General features: G+C 40.6%; 1 protein-coding gene across 2 annotated transcripts in view; it reads right to left on the minus strand.

The window, feature by feature from the left end:
- PDE4B (phosphodiesterase 4B) overlaps window positions 1–5,678 on the minus strand; it is a 597,395-nt gene extending 591,717 nt beyond the window's left edge. Inside the window, exon 1 of one of the 2 annotated variants that reach the window (XM_024249470.3) lies at window positions 4,832–5,678. The gene's annotated coding sequence lies outside the window, so the exon portion shown is untranslated. The remainder of the gene's footprint in view (window positions 1–4,831) is intronic. The other variant, XM_054533468.2, reaches the window with a different exon arrangement.
- Between the last annotated feature and the right edge of the window lie 10,979 nt (window positions 5,679–16,657).

Consider the following 16,657-nt stretch of genomic DNA (forward strand, 5'->3'; position numbering starts at 1 on the left):
CACCACTGCACTCCAGCCTGGGTGACAGAGCGAAACTCCATCTCAAAAAATAAATAAATAAATAAACAAATTTTTAAACATTTTTAAAATTAAAAAATAAAAATAATTCCAGGGGCATCCCAAGGAGGACTGAGAATGGTGGCAAGAGGGAAATGGACTGCTTAGTGACCTTTAGGCTGGAGGAACAATACAGCAGTAGAGCAGTGGGTATCTTCCAACTCTGTATTCAACAGCAGATTACCCAGGCCCAGAGTCTCCCGACTCCTAACCTAGTAGTAGGAAATGACCTAGGTAAGCTCATTCCTTGTCTGCATCTAACTGGGGTCTATTTGACAATACTAGGTGGCCTCAGAGCACTGGCACCAGGAATCCTGCCACAAGTTCCAGGTCTAAGAGTGCTCCTTATTTCTGCAAGGCTGAAAGTCACTTAGAGACACTTCCCTGACCTAGAGGCACAACAGGGCCTGGCCTGGGGAGGCTTCTTCTTCCCCTTCAGGTGGCACCAGCAGCGTTCAGTGGGAGCCCCGGAAGCACCAGAAAAACCAGGCAGACTAACAGCACCTCAAAGCCTCTAGAAATTAAATTGTCATTGAAACCACTGCCCACAAAAGTAGGCCAGGATCTGTGTGTTACCCTAAACAGAGTGATTATCTGTTAAAATACAAGATTTAAATAGAAACCCAGAGCCTTCTAACACAATAGCTAAAATGTCCAAAATATGACCACAACTTGAATGAGAAAAGACAATCAAGTGACACCAACATTTAAGTGAATCAGATGTTGGAATTATCTGACAAAGATTACAAAGCATTTATTCTAAAAATGTTGGCCGGGCACGGTGGCTTACACCTGTAATCCCAGCACTTTGGGAGGCCGAGGCGGGCAGATCACGAGGTCAGAAGATCCAGACCATCCTGGCTAACATGGTGAAACCCCGTCTTTACTAAAAAATACAAAAAAATTAGCCAGGCGTGGTGGTGGGCACCTGTAATCCCAGCCACTCAGGAGGCTGAGGCCGGAGAATGACGTGAACCTGGGAGGTGGAGCTTGCAGTGAGTGGAAATAGTGCCACTGCATTCCAGCCTGGGCGACAGAGCAAGACTCCATCTCAAAAAAAAAAAAAAAAAAAATGTTTCAGGCTAGACACGGTGGACGGTGGCTCAAGCCTGTAATCCCAGCACTTTGGGAGGCTGAAGCAGGCAGATCATGAGGTCAGGAGATCAGGACCATCCTACCCAAAATGGTGAAACCGCTTCTCCACTAAAAATACAAAAAATTACCTGGGCATGGTGGCATGCGCCTATAGTCCCAGCTACTCAGGAAGCTGAGGCAGGAGAATCACTTGAACTCAGGAGGCAGAATTTGCAGTGAGCCAAGATCATGCCACTGCACTCCAGCCTGGGTGACAGAGCAAGACTCTGTCTCAAAAAAAAAAAAAGTTTCAGCAAGCAAATACAAATTCTCTAGAAACTAATGAAAAAATAGAATGTCTCAGCAAATAAGTATAAGCTGCAAAAAGAACCAAATGGAAATTATTGAGTTGAAAAATATAGTAATCAAAATAAAATACTAGATGGGCTCCATACTAGAGAAGACAGAGGATAGAATCAGCGAACTTGAAAACAGATCAATGAATGTTTTCTATTTGAACAAAGAGAAAATACCAGAAAAAAAAAAAAATGATGAACCAAGCCTTGGGGTCTTGTAGGACAACAACAAAAGATCCAACTTTCATATCATCAGAGTCACAGAAGGAGATAAGAAAGAGAGTGGGGCTGAAATACCTTTGTGTTTGAAGAAATAATGCCTAAGAATCTCCCAACTTGGTGAAAGACAAACCTACATATTAAAAACCTGATCAAATCCCAAACAGAACAAACCAAAAGAAATTCATGCCAAAACACATCATAATCAAACTTCCAAAAAATAAAGATATAGAAAATAATCTTGAAACTATCCAGAGAGAAATGACGCATTGCATATAAGGGACCATCATTTCAAACAACAACAAATTTCTCATTGAAACCAGGGAGGCCTGAAATGAAGTGACATAACATTTTTCAAGTGCTGGAAAAAAAAGAAACTGTCAACTATAAATTCCTTCCACATATGCATTTTCTATATCATATTTGATGGTTGAAACACCACATTTCAAAAGACCAATGGATTAAAACTGGCAAAATGAATGTATGGGGTAGGAACATAGTCACAGGAGGGTTTCCCTGGCAAGCTAATTCTGAAATGAAGTTCAAAGCCCTATTTTCTTGGTAACCGCCTTATTATCCACATTTGAGGAAGGATGGGGAAGGAAACAAAGGACCAAAGGGAGAAGTAGAGCTGCAATGCAAGCCCTCAGGGAGCTCCAGAGCTAGAAAGATCCTTCAGAGTTTTCCAGAGTTGTGCTGCGATGGCCCAACCTTTATACTCTCACATCGATCAGCCATTGGATGTGAGCTGCGCTGGAAAGAGGTGTGACTTTGGACAAGGGAGCTTTCTACAGCTCAGGCAATCCCTGAAGAGTCTGACTATTGAAGGCCATCTGTTGACCACACTCCCAGAAGCTGGGGCAACAAGTCCCTCCTTGAAGAACGATTTGGCACATCACAGTGTCCACTGTAATACCACATCGTGGCTACAAAAGCCAGTGCCTGAAGGAACTCATTTGTTTTGTGGTCAGCAACATCCTACACCTTCTCCAAACTATGCTGCTTGAAGGTTTTTGGAAATAGAAATGGGTGAAATTGTATGACATGATAATAAATTACTAACCCCCAAATCTTTCTAACTGAAGACCTCTTCATATACCTCTTGCTCCTTAGCCAAATTAAGTCAAGTAAGATATTAAGAGTAACCTAGAACTCTTTATTTCTTCACAATTTTAAATACTGCATTTGTAAACCACAATGGAATTATTATTTCTGTGTCCAGTATCTTTATCAAACAAACCTTTACTTGTACATACACAGTACCTATTACTGTTAAATACCTGTCTCTAGACAGGCAAAGGACTCCAAGATCAGAAAACCATGTATGATTGATTTCTTATTCCTCAAATCAAAAACAGTCCTTTTTTGAAAGCAAACAAGTATGTCTAACAGGTTACTCTCTAGAGAAATTTAAGACAATTCATTTTGGCAAAATATGTCAAGCCATAAAGAAACTGAAAAGCAAATCAGCTGATAAAAATATAAGTAGACACACTGCAACACTGTTCAGCCCCCAACTGTAATAAGGAAAATAGAAAGATGATAGATATACAGATAAACAGCCTTAATGCATCGATCATGCTGTCTCGTAAATTCCAGTCCATTTAACAATCTTACTTATTTTTTGTAAATTAACAAAATTGGCACGCTGTTGTTTAGAAAATGAAAAAGAATAGAAACAGCCAGCAAACAAATTACAGTCAAGTCCTACAAGTATTGATTTAAAGAGTTGAATAGACCAATGTTATACTTATTGACATTAAGGGGATTTCTCTCTTGGGATATCAAGAAATGAGGTATCCTGAGACAGAAGAAACTCAACTTCCTTTACCTGCAGTGAAATCATTGGCCTTATCTATCTTCTTGTCAATTCGTGTACAGATAAATTCCAGACCCCTACCTACACTTCAGGTTGTAGGTAAAAACACTGAAATCTCCAAATTTGTTTTGTTTTTATGAATATAATTGGTATAATAACAGCTTTTGGCAAAAGGAAATGGAGGGGGAGTATGATCTACTAATAAAAATAGTATCTGGACTTTTATTACTTTTTTATGCTTAATGTGCCTTTGATTCTTACAACGTAGCCAAGAGTTTTCCAGCAGCTGGAAATCTTTGAAATTAAACGATGCATGTGATTCAAAGAACAGTTATATCTCAGATTTAAGATGCAGAATGCATAGTTACCATTTCTGTTCAGTGGCATCATATAATTATGATGTAAACCTAATGTAAGTACAATGTAATTTTAGGTGACAGTCTCAAAGTCTTGCTAAAAATTATCCCAGGCACGTGTGTGACACACACAGACACACACACACACACGTATATATAACTACTGTAATTAACAGCGATTCCTCTGTGCGCTCCTCCTTATACACGCTTTAAAGCTGTTGGCCATAGTGGGTTCCGATTTGTGTTTGAAGTACCGCACAAGGAAGGTGGCCTGTAAAAAACGGGAAGGAAGGAGGCAAAACAGGAAGATGGAAGAAGAGAGTAGGCATGAAGGAAAGTGACTGGAGAAAGGAGGAGAGCCTCTTCCTTCCCCAACACACTCTTGTAGCTTAGAAAGGTCCAAGCCCCCTCACCAAACACCAGACAGAGCTTCCCAAAAGTTCCTGGCAGAGCCCTGGTGATGCCGAGGCTTGAGTGCGCCCCCCTTGGTGCCCCAGCCACCAGGGCACGCAGGACAATCCTGGAGCCTCAGCACAGCAAACTCTTGGGTAGTTCAGGCTCCCTTCCGCGCCCGCCGCCTGCAGTCAATCACCGGGCACCGCGCGCCCATCCGTCACCTACTCCAGGGCTTCCGAGCCCTGAATCCTTCTGCCTCTCTCCATCCTCCCTTAGCCTCTCTCCATCCTCTCCTCCCCAGTGACTTGTCAAGAGGTCCAAGGGCGGAAGCCGAAGCAGAGAAGATGAGGGCTAAAGGCTAGGGGCCGGTTGGCGGATTTCCTACAAGGGGCGGCAATGACGCCGTCAAGACGACAATCCAGGCCCGGCGGCCCCATTCCCTCTTCGCCCCCCATCAGCCCCACAGCACCCCACACTCTCCATTGAGGCTTCAGTGTGTGATGAAGTAGGAGAATAAGGAAAAATAAACCCGCAGCCTCCTAGGCAACCCTTACCTCAGGCTGCCCCAGCGGAAGCCGCCCTCCTTCTGCCTGAGGCGCCTCTGCTGCACCGCCGTGGCCGCAGCGCTCTGGACGCCGGGGCTCCGCCCGGCGCGGGTAGACCATGCGCTGCGAGTGAGCCTTCCGCGCTCCCGTGGGGGACGAAAGTCTGCCCGGAGGGCGCTCGGGTGCAGCCCGGCCCGCGACGAAGAGCCTGCAGCCGCTGAGGCGAGGCCAGGAGCCCCGGAAAGGGGCGCCCGGGTCGGGGGCGGCTGCTGAGCGCGCGCGCGGACGGGCCAGCGGGCTAGCCTGGGGAACCCGCGCCACGGAGACACAGGCGCTGGCGACGCGCCCCTCAGCTCTTCTCTCGTCCTCTGGCCCTTTAAACCCCCTCTCCCTACTGTCCACCCCCGCCCCCCGGAAGAGACAGCTAGCCGGTGCCACTTGGTCTGCCGCGCTGCGCTCCTCAGCCGGGTGCGGGGAATAACAATGTGACCGTATCGCACGGACGAGATGCTGTGTAGTAGGTTGTAACTGCCGAGGCCACCACCTGTCAATTCTAGGGTGCAAAGCACGCCGTCCCCAGCCGTCTGGCCTCTCCCTGATTGCCCTCCCAGGTTATTTTTCCCCCACCTACCTCACAGACCTTTTGCAATATTCCGCGGGCACGGTACCAGGGGAGTTTTGCAAAATAACCCTCTCTCCCAGCCGGGAGCTCACTGCATCTCCCTTACCACCCGAGCTGAAGGATTACGCACAGCCCTGCGTGCCTATCCAAAGCCAGAGACCGAAAATCCTGGTTTGAACCCCACACTCGCCGGCCCCCCAGCCCCCATTCATAATCCCAGCGGCCGTCTGCCACTACACACCCTCCCCCGGCCGCCCGCGCTCTTTCCCATTCGCCGTCCCTGGAACGTGTCAGTCACTCGCCGTGCATCTGCCATGAATACAGGACGAAGAGCTCTGCAGCTACTGGCTGCACAAAGAGGGACTGGGGCGCAGGGGACGCAGACCCCCGGGTTGGGGGAGGCGAGAGAGCCAGCGGGGCACATTACGTGGAAGGAGGCAGTGGGACCGTGGGAGTCCTCTGGTCTCCTGTTGCACAAAGGAGCTCCAGAGTGAATACGCGCAGTGCTCCTAAACCAACAGGTCAGATCACCTCCCAAGAGGTGCTCCACCAAGACACCCCTGAAGGTGGGTCCCACAACTTAGGAATTCGTGCGATGGAGCAACAGGCACTCAGGAACCTGACTGAGCCTGCTTCAAAAATGCAACAGGATGGAGTGTGTGTGTGTGTGTGTGTGTGTGTGTGTGTAGAGTGGGAGAGGTATGCTGGAAAGCACAAGTTTCCTTTTCCCCGGTTGTCCAGCCCTTTCAGTCAGAGAAAAAAAAGAAGGAAGCTGGCAAGGAAAAGAGGAGGAAGATAGGCATGAAGTAACTTTGCCTATCCAACTACTACATTAGCTAGAGACCAAAATGACTTTAACAGATAACATTTGCCTGTTTCTCGATTTATTCTAATAAACATCATGGCACACCTACTTTGCACTGAGCACTTTGCACAAGCTGAGGATGCAGAGTCGATTAGGACATAGTCTCTGCACCCAAGGAGCTCACTGCCTAATAGGAGAACCAACTATGAAAGCCCGAGACAAACAACACAAGTATTTCACAACAGAAGCACATGCCAATTGCATATGTGGAAGCAATTTTTTCTATGTAAGAGAAGGAACAGGTCAGGGAATTTAAATCCCATCTGAACTGTGTATTAAAGGACAAATAGGGACCTCCCAAAGAAGTGGCAACAACCTAATAACCTACTATTCACCCATTCACCCAAAATAGCTTTACATGCCTATACATTGAAAGGCATGTCTAAGAGCTTATCAGTGTAGGAACTTAATGAACTTTCCCCTTCACGGTTTTGGAGGAAACATATTCAAACACTAGCGTTTGGAGTGTAAAACACCCATTTCCCCACATCTGAGATGCTACCAAGTGTTCGCTGGTTATTCTGCCTTTTTGGACCTGTTGCTTACACTATACCATCTACCTCATCCATAACCTTGAAATTGAGCCCAAAGCCAAAATTAATAATAGTGAGGCAATAAGCACCTGAAAGGAAGCCAACAAAATCTGCAATGTAGTCATTGTTCTCACAGTTTTCATCTGTAAAATGATGATAATGTAATCTCTTTCTCTGAACTACAGTTAGGATTAATTAGTTAGATGTATTAAATATAAGGCAACCATTGCCTAAAGAGAGTGTAAGGAATCTAAATTGTAGTTCAATCTAGGGGAAAAAAAGAACCAATTTGAGTGTCATGCTGCCCCTTTTTGAATATGAGAAATTTGAAAGGTATTAATAATTACTAAGCCTCCCAAGGTTATTACATCATCTTCAGAAAAATGTGTCCAAAGAGTTCTTACTGCAAAAAGAATTATACAGATTCCAGTAGAAAATGATGTCAGCTTTTTAAGCATCTTTCTCATCTCTTTCTAAAAATTACATAAACTAACAAAGACAATGGAAAAAAAAGTGTCAAACGCCATTTTCAACAAATTTATATAGATTTTACCTACAAACCCTAAAGCGCTTCTAAAGGTTGCCAAAAGCAGCTGAGTTTGGGCAGAAGTCATATGGAAAAGGCCCAGGGAGAGGCAATGGAAACCAGCAGTAGAAATATCAGAAAGTGCCAGCAAAAATATGTTTTCTGGGAAATGAGAGGTGTGTTGTAAAACGCAAAGCTGTCTCTCAAAAACTGGAGCAGAAGCAGAAGGAAGAAGGCAAAAGAGACACATACATACAGATGACAAAAGGAGAACAGGCAGTTTCCAGAAATATGGTAGCAGCAGATCTCAGGGTCAGCAAAACTTTAGTGCTTGAAGATGGTCAAATCACTATGAAATGTAAAAGTCCTGTTCCTTCTTTTTAAGAACAGGGGAGCAGAGAACTACTGGAAAAGGATCTTCTGGACCTAATTCCCTTCAGAGTCTCAGAGGAAGTGAGTATACAAAGATGCCATAACTACTAAAAGCAGTCTGTTTGTGAGGCAACAGTAAAAGTGAATCTATAATCTATTGCTGCATAACCAGCCACCCGAAACAATGGTTTAAAAAGCTACCAGTGATTTGCCTACAATTTAGTGAGATGAAAAATTGGGATGGGCTCAGCTGTGTGGCCTCAATGGCTAATCTCTGCCCCATGTGGTATCAGCAGGTCTTACTCACCAATCTGGGCCTCTGGAAGGGATGGCTTGGACACCTAGCGCCTTTTCCCAGGAAGCTAGTCAGGCTTTTTCACATGGAGGTAGACATGTTCCCAGTAGCAAGAGAAATGGCAGCCTAGTGTTCATGCTCTAGTGTTCACACCCTTTCAAGTTTCAAGCTTCTGTATGTGTCATGTTTGCTAATGTCCCATTGGCTAAAGCAAGTCATGTAGCTAAGTCCAGAGTCAATGTAGGAGTATTTTATGGGCATGGGTAGAGGGAGGTGTCAATTATTGGGGATCATTAAGTGGGAGCTATTTGCTTTGAGAACAGGAAAGCCACTTTGCAACCTCCACTTCAGGAACTTTCTCTAAGGACTTTGACCAGAAAAATAATTCATTCAATAGTGAGCAGTGATAAAGAAGAAACTGGCATAACGCAGATACAAACATACTATTTTTAAAATTCAGAAAGTTAGCATCAAAACTTTTTAATAGATGAGGGGAAAAAGTGTTGTCACAGAGACAATTAAAATTGTGACTATAAATTTTGCAATGCAAGAAAAAACTAATAATACTTTAGCATAGTATTTACTGTTGCCAGGCAATATTCTTACCACTTTGTAGAGATATGAACTCTTGATTCTCAACACAACTCTGTAAATTAGATATTATCATTATTATTACCATTATATAGATTTAAAGACCTAAGGGACAAGTTAAGTAACACTCAAGATCACACAGTTAGAGGAAGACCCAGTATTTAAACCCAGTTAATCTTGTTCTAGAGTCTTTGCTCATATTCATAAGCAGCATAGTTTCTCTAAATTAAGCATATTTGTTGATATGTTAAGAAATAAACATCATCTATTAAGGAAAACCAAAAGGCACAAATGAAGAAACTCAAGAGAGAGATGAGGAGGATGAAATTAGTTGATTTTTTTAACAGAAAGAAGAAGAAAAGCAAACCATGACAGAAATGAAGACAATATTGGAAGAAATACAAAAGAGGAATAAGTATTGCAGATAAGTAAGACATAGCAAATAAAAGTATTTGTGTGAAACTGAAAATGATAGATGAAATACAACACACATATAATTGGAGTCTCTATAAAGAAGAAAACCTTATCAGTGGAAAAGAGCAAATTGTTTAAAGCAAAATTTTAAAAGAACTTTCTTGAAATTGATAAAACAAAAAAAGACTTCAATCTACATGTTCAAAATAAATACCATGTAGTAGAAAAAAATGATTCATGATGGTTAAACAAAGAAATATACTAACAAATTATTGAATTTTATATATATGTAAGGAACCCTTGAAGCAGAAAAGAAAAAAAAAATCAATTCTTATAGAAAGAAAATTAAATCAACCTACCCTCAGTCTTCTTGAAAGCAACATTCAAAGCCTAATAACAATGGGCTTTTGTTCCAATGACAATGGAAACAAAACTTATTATATTCTCATGGAAAAAAATATGATCTAAGGATTTTACATCTAGCTAGTTATTCATCATATATAAATGTCATATTTTTAAACATTAGAACTCAAAGAATATTCCTCCCATAAGGGGATATACTAGAATAAAAAAGGGAAAACTTTCTCAAAATGACTGGTGGTGAACACTGAATATATTTTTACTGTAAAACTAATACTACAAAAAATGAATGTTATAGGTTTTGAAAATATAGAAATGACACAAATCACAAATGTTAGGAAGGGAAAGAAAAAAGATGGTGGTAATTAGAATAAGTTCATTGACTGACTCACCTGTAAGTTGAGGTTGAAAATGTCATTTAAAGCTGACATACAAGTAGTAGAGTAAGCATGCATAACATAAAAAGATAAACACCAAGAAATGTAATTTTTAAACAAAATATGACAGCTGATAAAATGCAGTGTGGGAAAAAGAAGAGGATACATACCAATTTATCATTGCTCATAACTAACAGTTATATCCAAAATAGAGAATATGAGTACATAAAGAAGGAATTATAAAGGTAGCAGCTGGAGAGCAAATTTGCACCTTAGTGCACATCTTGTTAAATGTCAGAGGAACCATAAACTCATGTGCACATGTATAATCACACACCTATTCATGTGTATATCAAAGAATTGCGACAAATATTTTTCAATCAATACACATTTTAAGCTATTTTTTAAAAGCATTTTCAAATTGCATTAAAACCAAAACTCCATGCTATATATAAGATACACATTGAAAAAAAAAGGTTCAAATGGTTGAAAATTAAAGGAAGAGCAAAGTCTTACCCAAATAATGCCCCTGCACATTCCCCCCACCCAAATACATGGAAAAGGAATAATAATAATGTAGCAGTACTTATGACTTTAATTTCAGACAAGTTGGACTCAGGACAAACAAGTATTAAATAAAACAAAGAAAAGCACTTTATGATAGAAAAAGTAAAAATCACAATGAAGACGTGAAATTTATAAATATCTATGAACCAAATACATAGCAGAAACTTGTATATACAAGTTTTATTACAAGAGATATAAAGACATATGGAAAGTAACAGACCAAAAATAGGATAGTTTTACTTATCTCCCTCAGTCAAACTCTAGATATATCAGACTTTGTGCCTCAGAAGTAGAGATTACATATTATTTTTAAGGGCTAATATTATATTCATAAAAATTGCCATTTGTTAAACCATAAAGATAAAATGCAAAAATAGGAAATTATGGACAACACTATATGATCACAATTCCATAAAAACAGAAATTAATAGAAAAATCAGAAAAATAAAAATCTTTCCACCTGAAAATTCTAAACAAAAAACTTTCTTAAATAACTTTATGAACAAAAATTGTAGGATTTCTTGAAAATAATGAGGTATGAAAACACTACTGAATAGAATTCTGTGATACAGCTTAAGTTTAATTCATGAATTATGCACCAACTCAAAAAGTTAGAAAAACAACTATTAAATAGAAGGAAACTAAAAGAAAAATATTAAACAATTTAGAAGAATTAATAAATGAGTTAAGAAAGGAAGGTGATTAGAGCTAATGTGTAATTTGAAAAGCCAGTCTTTTTAATATTTAAAATAATTGTTAAATTAATAAAAAATATAAATACCAAGTAAGAAATTATAAGGGGTTAAACATAGAAATAAAGAATGTTAATATAATTCTAAAGACTACTTTAATCTGTTATAATGTTCTTCAACCACTTTTTCATTTTTGCTTCCCAAGAAAATTTTAATTTAATTTTTCCCTAATGAGAGAAATTAACCATTGTAATATCAGAGATATATTGCCCCAATTGACAGTACATGCTCTACTATATGCAAATGCATTTGAAAACCTGGGTTAAATGGGTATTTTTAGTGGGAAATATAATTAACCTAAACTGACCCTGGAGGACAGAGAAAATCCAAAGGGAAAAAGTTGAGAAAATTGTCAATTCCTTGCCCTCTTCCAATGAATAACCAAGCTAATATGAATATTACAAGGAAATTTTACCAAACCGTTGAAGAATGGATAATTCTCATGATATCTAATCTATTAAAAAGTGTAAAAAAGAAGGAAAAATTTCAATTAAATTTTATAAAGTATTTAGCATTAATACTAAAATTTAGTAAGGGCCACACATAAAGGAAACCTATAGACCAGTCTTACTTTTAAATCAAGAATCCAAGAATATAAGCATAATTCAATATTAACAATTTTTTCAGGTAAATAATCATAGGGAAAGATCTAAATAGAAAGAACCATAAAATTTTTATTCTAGAGACATTAAAAAGGCATCTGAAAAATTCAGTAGCCATTTTTGAGAGTTTTTCACTTCTTAATTTAATTTTTTATTGATACATAATAGATGAACATATTTGGGGGTACATGTGATAATTTAATATTTTATATAAATTGTAAAGATAAAATCAGTGTAATTGGGATATCCATCACATTAAATGTCTTTTCTTTATGCTAACAACATTTGATTATTCTCTTCTAGCTATTTTGAAATATGCAATAGATAACTGTAAACTATAGTCACCCTACTGATCTATCAAACACAAGGTACACAAGGTTTTCTTCTTTCATCTATCAAAATGTGTATTTGTACCCATTCATCAACCTCTCTTCATTTTCCCTCTTCCCTTTCCTTTCCAGCCTCTGGTAACTACCAATCTTCTCTCTATCTCAATGAGATCCACTTTTTCAGCTCCCAAGTGTGTGTAAAAACATGCAATATTTTTCCTTCTGTGCTTGGCTTTTTCACTTAACATAATGACCTCCAGTTACATCCATGTTGTTGCAAATGACAGTATTTCCCCATTTTTATGGCTAAAAAATATGGTAATGTGTATATAGACCATATTTTCTTTATCTATTCATTCACTGATGGACACGTAATTTGATTCCATATTTTGGCTATTCTGAATAGTGCTGCAATAGACAGAGTGCAGATAGCTCTTCGACATATTGATTTTTTTTTCTTTTGGACATATACAGAGTAGTGGAGTTGCTGGATCATATGGTAGTTCTATTTTCAGTTTTTTGAGGAAGCTCCATACAGTTTTCCATAGTGGCTCTACTATTTTACATTCCCACCAGTCATGTATGAAGGTTCCCCTTTCTCCACATCTTCAGTGGCATCCATTATTTCCTGCGTTTTTAATAAGAGCCATTTTAACTGGGATGAAATTACATTTCATTGTTTTGCATTTCTCTGATGATTAGTGGTGCCGAACATTTTTTCATATGCCTGTTGGCCATTTATATGTCTACTTTTGAGAATGTGTGTTGAGCTTTTTTGCCCATTTTTAAATTGGATTATTTGGGTTTTTTGCTTTTGAGTTGTTTGAGCTCCTTACATATTCTGGTTATTAATCCCTTGTCAGATAGATAGTTTGCAAATATTTTCTCCCATTCTATGGATTGTCTCTTCACTTTGTTGATTGTTTCCTTTTCTGTGCAAAATTGTTTTAGCTTGCTACAATCTCATTTGTCTACTTTTGTTTTGATTCCTGTGCTTTTGAGGTCTCATCCCCAAAATTTTTTGCCCAGACCAATGTCCCGGAGCATTTGCCCGATAGTTTCTTCTACTAGTTTCATAGTTTCATACCCTCAGTTTAAGTCTCTGATCCATTTTGATTTTATGTTTTTATGTTATGAGAAATCGAAGTCTAGTTTCACTCTCCTGCATATAGTTATTCAGTTTCATGGCACCATTTATTGAAGAAGCTGTCCTTTTCCCATTGCATGTTTTTGATACCTTTGTCAAAAATGTGTTTACTGTAAATATGTGCATTTATATCTGGGTTCTCTATTCGCTTCCCTTGGTCTTTGTGTCAGTTTTTATGCCAGTACCATGCTGATTTGGTTACTATTGCTTTATAGCATATTTTGAAGTCAGTGTGATGCCTCCAGCTTTGTCCTTTTTGCTCAGGATTCTTTTCACTATTTAAAGTCTTTTGTGATTCTGGAGCCAAGATGGCCGAATAGGAACAGCTCCGGTCTACAGCTCCCAGCGCGAGCGACGCAGAAGACGGGTGATTTCTGCATTTCCATCTGAGGTACCGTGTTCATCTCACTAGGGAGTGCCAGACAGTGGGCACAGGTCAGTGGGTGAGCGCACTGTGCGCCAGCCGAAGCAGGGGCGAGGCATTGCCTCACTCGGGAAGCGCAAGGGGTCAGGGAGTTCCCCTTCCAGGGGTGACAGACAGCACCTGGAAAATCGGGCCACTCCCACCCGAATACTGTGCTTTTCCGACGGGCTTAGGAACCGGTGCCCCAGGAGAGTATAGCCCGCACCTGGCTCAGAGGGTCCTATGCCCACGGAGTCTCGCTGATTGCTAGCACAGCAGTCTGAGATCAAACAGCAAGCGGCAGCAAGGCTGGGGGAGGGGCGCCCGCCATTGCCCAGGCTCGCTTAGGTAAACAAAGCAGCCTGGAAGCTTGAACTGGGTGGAGCCCACCACAGCTCAAGGAGGCCTGCCTGCCTCTGTAGGCTCCACCTCTGGGGGCAGGGCACAGACAAACAAAAAGACAGCAGTAACCTCTGCAGACTTAAATGTCCCTGTCTGACAGCTGTGAGGAGAGCAGTGGTTCTCCCAGCACGCAGCTGGAGATCTGAGAACCGGCTGACTGCCTCCTCAAGTGGGTTCCTGACCCCTGACCCCCGAGCAGCCTAACTGGGAGGCACCCCCCGGCAGGGGCAGACTGACACCTCACACGGCCGGCCAGGTACTCCAACAGACCTGCAGCTGAGGGTTCTGTCTGTTAGAAGGAAAACTAACAGAAAGGACATCCACACCAAAAACCCATCGGTACATCACCATCATCAAAGACCAAAAGTAGACAAAACCACAAAGATGGGGAAAAAACAGAGCAGAAAAACTGGAAACTCTAAAAAGCAGAGTACCTCTCCTCCTCCAAAGGAACGCAGTTCCTCACCAGCAACGGAACAAAGCTGGACGGAGAATGACTTTGACGAGCTGAGAGAAGAAGGCTTCAGACGATCAAATTACTCCGAGCTACGGGAGGATATTCAAACCAAAGGCAAAGAAGTTGAAAACTTTGAAAAAAATTTAGAAGAATGTATAACTAGAATAACCAATACAGAGAAGTGCTTAAAGGAGCTGATGGAGCTGAAAACCAAGGCTCGAGAACTACGTGAAGAATGCAGAAGCCTCAGGAGCCGATGCGATCAAATGGAAGAAAGGGTATCAGCCCTGGAAGATGAAATGAATGAAATGAAGCGAGAAGGGAAGTTTAGAGAAAAAAGAATAAAAAGAAACGAGCAAAGCCTCCAAGAAATGTGGGACTATGTGAAAAGACCAAATCTACGTCTGATTGGTGTACCTGAAAGTGACGGGGAGAATGGAAACAAGTTGGAAAACACTCTGCAGGATATTATCCAGGAGAACTTCCCCAATCTAGCAAGGCAGGCCAACATTCAGATTCAGGAAATACAGAGAACGCCACAAAGATACTCCTCGAGAAGAGCAACTCCAAGACACATAATTGTCAGATTCACCAAAGTTGAAATGAAGGAAAAAATGTTAAGGGCAGCCAGAGAGAAAGGTCGGGTTACCATCAAAGGGAAGCCCATCAGACTAACAGCGGATCTCTCGGCAGAAACCCTACAAGCCAGAAGAGAGTGGGGGCCAATATTCAACATTCTTAAAGAAAAGAATTTTCAACCCAGAATTTCATATCCTGCCAAACTAAGCTTCATAAGTGAAGGAGAAATAAAATACTTTACAGACAAGCAAATGCTGAGAGATTTTGTCACCACCAGGCCTGCCCTAAAAGAGCTCCTGAAGGAAGCGCTAAACATGGAAAGGCACAACCGGTACCAGCCACTGCAAAATCAAACCGAAATGTAAAGACCATCGAGACTAGGAAGAGACTGCATCAAATAACGAGCAAAATATCCAGCTAACATCATAATGACAGGATCAGATTCACACATAACAATATTAACTTTAAATGTAAATGGACTAAATGCTCCAATTAAAAGACACAGACTGGCAAATTGGATAAAGACTCAAGACCCATCAGTGTGCTGTATTCAGGAAACCCATCTCACGTGCAGAGACACACATAGGCTCAAAATAAAAGGATGGAGGAAGATCTACCAAGCAAATGGAAAACAAAAAAAGGCAGGGGTTGCAATCCTAGTCTCTGATAAAACAGACTTTAAACCAACAAAGATCAAAAGAGACAAAGAAGGCCATTACATAATGGTAAAGGGATTAATTCAACAAGAAGAGCTAACTATCCTAAATATATATGCACCCAATACAGGAGCACCCAGATTCATAAAGCAAGTCCTGAGTGACCTACAAAGAGACTTAGACTCCCACACATTAATAATGGGAGACTTTAACACCCCACTGTCAACATTAGACAGATCAACGAGACAGAAAGTCAACAAGGATACCCAGGAATTGAACTCAGCTCTGCACCAAGCAGACCTAATAGACATCTACAGAACTTTCCACCCCAAATCAACAGAATATACATTTTTTTCAGCACCACACCACACCTATTCCAAAATTGACCATATACTTGGAAGTAAAGCTCTCCTCAATAAATGTAAAAGAACAGAAATTGTAACAAACTGTCTCTCAGATCACAGTGCAATCAAGCTAGAACTCAGGATTAAGAATCTCACTCAAAACCGCTCAACTACGTGGAAACTGAACAACCTGCTCCTGAATGACTACTGGGTACATAACGAAATGAAGGCAGAAATAAAGATGTTCTTTGAAACCAACGAGAACCAAGACACAACATACCAGAATCTCTGGGATGCATTCAAAGCAGTGTGTAGAGGGAAATTTATAGCACTAAATGCCCACAAGAGAAAGCAGGAAAGATCCAAAATTGACACCCTAACATCACAATTAAAAGAACTAGAAAAGCAAGAGCAAACACATTCAAAAGCTAGCAGAAGGCAAGAAATAACTAAAATCAGAGCAGAACTGAAGGAAATAGAGACACAAAAAACCCTTCAAAAAATAAATGAATCCAGGAGCTGGTTTTTTGAAAGGATCAACAAAATTGATAGACCGCTAGCAAGATTAATAAAGAAAAAAAGAGAGAAGAATCAAATAGATGCAATAAAAAATGATAAAGGGGATATCACCACCGATCCCAC

This window comes from Pongo abelii, chromosome 1 (genome assembly GCF_028885655.2).
Source record: "Pongo abelii isolate AG06213 chromosome 1, NHGRI_mPonAbe1-v2.0_pri, whole genome shotgun sequence".
Taxonomy (NCBI): domain Eukaryota; kingdom Metazoa; phylum Chordata; class Mammalia; order Primates; family Hominidae; genus Pongo; species Pongo abelii.